This window comes from Chenopodium album, chromosome 16, assembly GCF_948465745.1.
Source record: "Chenopodium album chromosome 16, dcCheAlbu1.1, whole genome shotgun sequence".
NCBI classification, from domain to species: Eukaryota; Viridiplantae; Streptophyta; class Magnoliopsida; order Caryophyllales; family Amaranthaceae; genus Chenopodium; species Chenopodium album.
In genome coordinates, this window is record NC_137849.1 from 46,004,823 (window position 1) to 46,013,164 (window position 8,342).

Sequence of the window (8,342 nt, forward strand, 5' to 3'; positions counted from 1 at the left end):
ATATAGGAGGCTAGTGAGTTGTTCTTTTAATAATTTTCTTCTTTGCTTAATTCTCTTTTATTATATTATTCTAGTCTTATTTTCTAGGGTTAGGTTGAACCCTAGCCATGAATAATACTTGATTTATTCTTTTAAATTCTCAATTAATTATTTATATTGTTCATGCTTAATTGATTGTGCTTATGCCAATACTAGATTAGGTATAATTGGTATTGTTATTATTCCATTGTCTTGATTGCAACGGGAGTTGGGTTTTTGTAACAACCCAAATCTCCGTCTACGGAAATACTAGTATAATACGTATAATTATATCGTAGAGATAGACTTAGGCGTATTACCGCCGCGTGATTACGCAAGGTTACTCAAACTTACTAAACAAAAACAATACTTTGCAGATGAAACTTCAAAACTCTTCTTTATTAACAATAACTATAAATAAAAACCAATGTCATGAGTATTCAAATTAAATACCAAAACTCCTAATTTAGATGAAACCAAATCTCGGGACTCCAATGCATCAATTTATTGACTCCACCTGAAATTCGTCAACACTGCTTACCATTAAGGTAAACAGGGCGAACTCAAACAAAATAAGAACTACGGATTAGCAAAATATGCTAAGTACGATAAGTGCAAGATAATTAAACTCAATTTATTTGCAAACATGCTTTTGAAAATCAATTCCAATAATTAATCCAATAATTCCAACTCATGATTCAAAACCGATTCTCAATATTCCAATATCAATATTCAATAAAACCAATACCAATTATTTTAAAACCAATTCCTCATATTAAAACCAATTCCTCCATAATAAACCAATTCCTCTTCCAAGTGTGCACACCCCCCAAGCTAGTCTCCTTATGTAACAAGGCTATTCTTGAGGAAAGACCCGGTCATACAAAGTCCAAGGCCTTATCAATAAACCAAATCCGCATAGTCGGATTACCAACATGCTTATAAAGCATAAATAATTATAAATCAATGATTCAATAAATTCTCTTTTAAATCCAATAATTCAACCTTTAATCACTAGTAGAAAAATTCAAAGAAGCACCGCTCTATGGCCACCGGTTTTCGTAAACCGGTGGCTTAAAAAATGGGCGGGATATGCTAATTTAAATTGCCACCGGTTCAAACCGAACCCGTGGCAAAAATGGTAAAGGCCACCGGTTTGAACCCGTGGCAATAATCAATTAAAAAAAAAAACCGCCCCCCTTTTAAACCCCAAACCCTACTCTCAATCCTCACATCAGCCGCTCATCTTTCTCTCTCCTGCTCTCCCCTCTCCTCTTTCTCTTTCAATTCGTCCTCCTTTCTCGTTCAATTCGTCCTCAGCTCCGTCCTTCGTCCTCCTTTCTCCCGTCCTTCGAGCTCCTTCTTCTACCTCCTCCTTCTTCTATCTCCTCCTTCTCTTTCTCTTTCTCATCTCCTTCTTCGATCTCCTCCTTCTCTTGCTCGAAATCTTGAGAAAAAGAGTCTGAAAATCACCACCACCGCATCAACGAACTGATGTTTCTCGCTCATCTCGACCACCACCGCAACAATACACCACGAAGACATGCACGAGGTTTGTGTTTAATTATTCGATTTTTTGGGTTAATTAATCGGATTTTGTTGGGTTTAATTGATTGATTTTTAATTTCTGGGTTTGATTAATCATTATTGGAATTGTTTGAGTTTCTTAATCGATTTTAATTAGATTTTAAATCGATTATAATCAATTTTAGTTCTGGGTTTTTGGGATTTTGTTTTTTTTTTTTTTCTGGGTTTTTTCTGAGTTATTTTTCTGGGTTTTGATTTAATATTTGGGTTTTGTTTTAATTTTTGATTATTTTTTTCTGGGTTTAAAATCGATTTTAATCGATTTGTTTAAATCTATTTTGGGATTTTCTGGGATGGTTTTAATCGATTTACAGTCGAATTTTTTTATTTTAATCGATTTGATTTCGATTTAAAATCTGGTTTTTTTTATCAGTTTTTGGTCTTCAATTTCTGTTTTTTTTTCTGGGTTTTTAACTAATATGTGGGTTTGATTTTATTGGATTAAAGGGTAGATGCAAATCATTCTTGTTTTTTTTTTGTTTTTGTTTTTTTTGGTTTTTATTTTTTTTGCAGTTTATTAATTTTAATAGATTTATTTGTTTGTTGTCATAAACGCAGGTATATTGATTTAATTTAAATCGAAGAATCAAGCCGATTTGTCAAAAAAAAAAAAGAATCAAGCTGATGAATCAAGATGCAAGAAGTTTGATTTTGATGTTGTAAATTTTTTTTTTTTTTATATTGTAAATTTTTTGACTAACATGTTGTAATTATTCGATTTTTTTTGGTAGGAAATACTTTTGATTTCATTGATCTGTATATTGTAATTTTGTTTTATTATATATTACAAATTTTCAATCATATTTATCGTTATTGTTTTATTTGGATTTTGATGTTCTAATTTTTTTTTTTGATTTAATTATTCTATTATTATATTTCTTTTTGAAAAAGGCAAAAAAAAAAAAAAAAAAAACAGGTACATTGCCACCGGTTAACCGGTGGCATTTATCTTTAATACAAAAAAAAAAATTAAAGCGCCAACTGTTTTTGCCACCGGTTAACCGGTGGCAATACTTAATTTTGCCACCGGTTTTGAACCGGTGGCCTTTTGTTCTAGGATTTGCCACCCCCCCACTGGCCACCGTTTTAAAACCGGTGGCAAAGGGGGGTTTTGAACCGGTGGCCAATTAGGTTTTTCGCCTAGTGAATAATAATAATCCAAACCCTTTTTTTTTTATAAATCCAACATGCTTTCAAAACCAATCTTTTTTAAACATGAATAATAAATTAATTAATCAAAACATGTTATAAAAATCAACACTCCAATTTAATTATTAAAACCAATATTTTAAACATACTTTTATTTCATAAACCACAATTCAAGTCAATTTAATTCAATCACCATAAAATCATTCAAACATGTTCATTCAAATCAATCTTTTTTTTTCAAGGTATCTAACTACCTAACGTACCTTAATCCTCGTTTAGCCAAAAACACTTCAAAAGAACTCTCAAGTAGCTTGATCAAAAACACCCTACAAATAAATATAACCTTAATTAATATAAGGTTAACAAATAATCACAACAATGAAATTAAAAACCCCCCAACTATATGTACATGAACCTTTTAAATTAATTTTCATAAACATCATTAAAAATCTAATTTTATATAATTAAAACTACTCATAATAATTTTTATAAATCCCCCATAATAATAATAATAATAATAATTGAATAAGAGAAGAGAAGAGAAGAAAAAAAGATAAAAAACCAAGGAAAAGAGAAGAATTGGATTTTCGTTGGAAAGAATAGGCAGAACTTGCAGAGGCTATAACTCCTTTGATATAACTTCGAATTGGGTGATTCTTGAGCCTAACCTCAAGGATTTTTCTAGAGGAACAATCTTCTGTGAAACAACAGTACCCCAAAAATTGACCAGAAGTGCCCGAAAATTGGCTTCAAAGATAAACGGGATGATTTGTGTAAAAAGAGGAGATGAGAATTGGTGTGAAGAATGTGAGAGGTATGGAGGGGTATTTATAGGCTAGCTCATGCAAGAATTATAGCAAGAGAATGTGGGAAGAATTATGGCAAGTAGGGTTTAAGGGATTACTTGGAGAAGTGAATAAAAGAATTAAGGAAAGTTTTGATATTAAAGAGATTGTGTATAATTGAATATGGAAGGTATGTATGTCATGAAAAATATTAAGGAAATTGGAATTACTTGGGGAATAATTAAGAAGAATGAATGGCAAGAAAATATGATGATTGGATATTAAAAAGATGGATAATTAGAATTATAAAAAATAGGAGATTTTGGAAGATAATTAAAAATATAATTTTACCAATTAAATTCCCCCAAAATATTTCATGAGGGCCGAAAATATAGAGCTTACCATAGCTCTAATTTTCGGATTCCTCTAGATATATTTAGGAATATTTTGCTCGGTTTTTAAGGAATAAAATAATTGTATAATTAATATAGAATAATAATTAAATAATTAATTAATTAAATACCAATTATTTACCAATAAATAACCAAGAAAAATCAGATTTTCCATACATGGAAAATCCGAAAATCCTAGCTAGTTATTAGGTAATTTCGGCCATAATAATTAATTAATTAAAAAAATTATTTTGCTTTAATTAAAATATCCGAAATATGTAAATAATCCGGTTTTTAAAATAGGATAAATGTATAATAAATCTTATCCAAAATAATAATTTGTTTTTAAAATACTTTTGGCGCCAAAATTCAAATATCATTTTGGCTCCAAGATTTAAATAGCAAGTTGAATTACTAAAATACCCTTTTTAGAAAATAATAATTAATTAATTAATTAGGAAAATACGTATAAAAATACGGTGTATTACAGTTTTGATGGATTTGAATAGATTAATTAAGGGTATGAAATTATCCACGGAAGTAGGTAGAACGGATTATTGGGAAGTTAGGGTGCCGGACTTAATGTCTTTAATTTGCATGATTCACGAAAGTAGGTTTGATTGTTAATTAGGGAAGTCATTGACAACTCGGGAGAGATCTTTGGTATTTTATAGGGCGTACCTTTCCTTGTGAACATATAATTGATTGATTGGGGTAAGAATTTGTCTTGTATTGATTATGCTAGTGGTGATACTTAGTTCTAGATATTTTTATTATTGATTTTCTTGCTTTAGTAGTATAATAATTTTGACCCTGTTTTGATTGACTCGACTAGTTATTATTCATAGCAACCCAATATCGATACTACCTTCTCTATGGGATCAACCCTGACTTATCTTACTACATATTAGGAGGTTTAGTTAGGTATTATTTTTGTTAGGTGTGCGACCGCCTATCACCATTCCTCACCTCCCCCCCCCCCTAAGGGACTCACCCTACCTCCAAACTTTTCTTCATCCAATTACCTTGACTAACTTTTTAACTACCTTGACCACCTTTGAAACACCAACTGCCCATTGACACCACCGCCCAATCCCAACCACCACCAGAACCACCGACACACTAACGCCACCGCACAGCCACCACCGAAATTACCCAAAACCACCCAACCACCACCGAAACCACCCAAATGCACCGAAAAACAAACCATCTTCCCCCAATCTACCCAAATCCACTCGAAACAACCCTCACCCACCACGTTCACCATCCAGTACCCACGAAATCACCACAACCACCAAGAAAACCACCAAAAAAACCCTAACAATCTCAAAAAAAAAAAAAAAAAAAAAAAAAAAAAACAACACATAACACTCTATTAACAAACAACCTACTAGATCTACAAAAAGATTTTACTTAAAAAAGAAAGAGAAGAGGGAGGACATTGACATATAACAACGGAGTCGATGCGATGGTAGACGAGGGAGGGGCGGTGTCATACCCGAGATTTTAAAACTTGATTTATTATACTCTAATTTTATTTTATTAGCCTAATTAAAGTTTAATTTATATTTTACCCAGTATGACTATTTTATTCTTAATCTTATTTTATGATTATATTATTTCAGAACCTAATTATACGAAGCAAAGTAATTATTTTAAAATGCATTTCGGGTTAATAAGTCATATTTTTATGTTTTGTCAAATATTGAAAGTTTGCATCGGATCTTTATTTTTACCCGAGATAGTGAAATGACCATTATGTCCTTGCTCGCAAAAGACAAAGCTTGCCTCTTCATTTTACTTCCATTCTTCACGGCTAAGCAATGAACTAGCTTAGTCTAGTTTTGCTTTCTTGCTATTTGTTGCTTAAAAACTTATGATTATCTTTAGCAAACTTGGTCATTATCCTTTCTTTCTTCCTAGCAGCAAGTATAAGAATAGCCAAAAAGTTCGACGGCTAAATTAAGAAATATCACTAATAGCTTTATCACAACCACCGCCACCCCTTACGTACTTGTTCAAGGCGGTGCCACCCCTCCCTTGCCGTTGACAAGTCACCCCGACGCGGCCTCTGATTGTAGCCCACTCTTCTTCTTTCTCCATGTTCGTGATATATATGTTCTGTTCTTACCGAGACACAAGTGGTCTTTTAAAACCAAGTTCTTGAATTGAACCTACTTCTTTTCAATATCACCAAAGTAAGTTTACTTTGTTACTTTTAATTTTAGATATGACTCTTATGAGAATGATTTCATACTTTGGATTTCACTATTATTTTTCCTTGATAATAATAACAGGAGTAGTACCTATGTTATGCTATTTTATACTTGTTTATTATCTAAAATAATCACTTGACATAAGAAATTATTTTACTGTATTTCGTATGATAAATTCTCTAAAATGAGTCTTGTTATTGCTTTCATACTTAAATTATTAAAGAGATTTGAGTTTTGAATCCTTTTACTCTACTAATATGAATAGTAGTAGTATATATGATTTTAATCTATTTCTCTACTAGTAATATGAATAGTAGTAGACTAGTAGTACCTATTTTCATAGTAGTGTTTGTTTTACTCTAGTAATGTAATACTTGTTTTATTCTATAAAGATAAGTTTATATTGGTTCTGTCAAAGGTTTTGAATTGAGAGGTTACTAATGAATATTTATTATTACTGGGTATGATCGAATGAGTCATAGCAATGAGAATCTAATGATGGAGGTTAAGAGCTCGGATAAAAATTATGGGAGAATAAGCTAAGTGAGATGATTAAAGATGATCAAATGAGGTAATCATTATGTCTAGCAATTATGTCTAGCCCTGTGTGTGTAACCATTATGTTTTGCAATTGTGTTCAGTTCCGTATCTGTAATTATTATGTTTAGCTACTGCATGTGTTTAGACCTGTATGTGTGACAATTATATCTAGTTATTATGAGTGCACGTGTGTAATTTTAATGACATGTTATTGTATCATACGTATGCATGTATGGTATGTTTGGCATGTTATGATTTAAAAGCGTGGTATGTGCAAATGACATGACATGATCTTTTATATTCTGGTATAAATGACTTGCGAGATGATCAACATGTTCATTGATGTATTTTAGTCTTATGATTTATATGAATGATTTTATATGTATACAATGTTTTCTCAATTTGTGGAACTCTCAAAAGTATGTTAATAAACTACGAATAACTTATTAAAAGATACAGAACTTAATAAATGAAAGTGAAAGACCTAGTCCGTCTGGCAGTATATGTTATGTTTCGGTCATGCAATGCATGTACCCATGGGGCACCTGCCCAACTATGTCGAGCACCAGCTCTATGTTATGGGCACCGGCCCATCGCGGAAGACGTTCCGCCATGTCATACTGTCCAGCGACTAGCATGTCCACCAAAAAGATTACGAATATCTGAATTTTGTTAAAGGACTTATGAGAACTCACAAGGATACTCTATTAATGAGTTTTACGATATACTGATATGTACGATCGTTCATAAAGCTGTCTTACCATCATACAAGGTGATAAGAATGCTATGAATAACAGGTATTTCTAGTTATTTTATTAATCTATAAGATATGTGGACGTGATCTGTTATGTTATGCCCCTGTTAAATGTTTAACGCTAGTGATTATTTTATTCAATTAAGTGTTACGAATGAATGATTATGAATTGTGCTTATGTGCTATGAATTTATATATTATATGAGGTATAAAGTTGTTCAGAAATGATTTAATATGATACGAGGTTACATTTGTCGACGATGGAAAATGAACTGAACATAGAAAATAAGTGAGTTATAGGTGGAGGAAAGTATGTTAATGAAATGGGGAATTAATCCCACACGAATGAAAGTTATGTTATGTCCAAAACCTGTGCTTACCTATGATCTTATGTAAAAGGAATGATCCTTGCCGATTCAACTTTTAAAAATAATGATGTTAGATTATTTCTGAACAACTATGTATGTATGATATATGCTCAAATGATTTTGAAAGAAAAACGATTTTACAAGCTAGAGTAATGTTACTGAGTTTTCCACTCATTTTTAGATTTTTTTTCCTGTGTTTTCTATGTTTTCTATTTTTATGGATAATTACAGGGATAATGATGACGAAGCTAATATCAAAGGCAAAAGGATTAAAGGAGTTTACATAGTTGAGGGATTACGGAATCAGAGCTTATGAATTATGAATCATCGAGAGCTGAGACAGATCTGTTATTTTATTGCTGTAAGGAAGATTGGAGTTGTATTAATTATTGAGTTTTCTAATTAAGGAGTATGTTTATTTGTGGGCCATAACCCACAGGTGATTATGAGATTATCTATATGATTGATTCCGCTGTGTATGATGAGTAAAGAATGGTTTAGCTATGACTAATTAATTTTCGCTGCGAATGACG

At 31.7% G+C, this 8,342-nt stretch overlaps 1 long non-coding RNA gene across 1 annotated transcript; it reads left to right on the forward strand.

Moving 5' to 3' along the window:
- Positions 1-1,265: 1,265 nt before the first annotated feature.
- LOC145585592 (uncharacterized) lies at positions 1,266-2,426 on the forward strand. Its single transcript, XR_014100688.1, has 2 exons — positions 1,266-1,570; positions 2,164-2,426. It is a non-coding gene; the product is annotated as an uncharacterized LOC145585592 (long non-coding RNA).
- Positions 2,427-8,342: the final 5,916 nt, after the last annotated feature.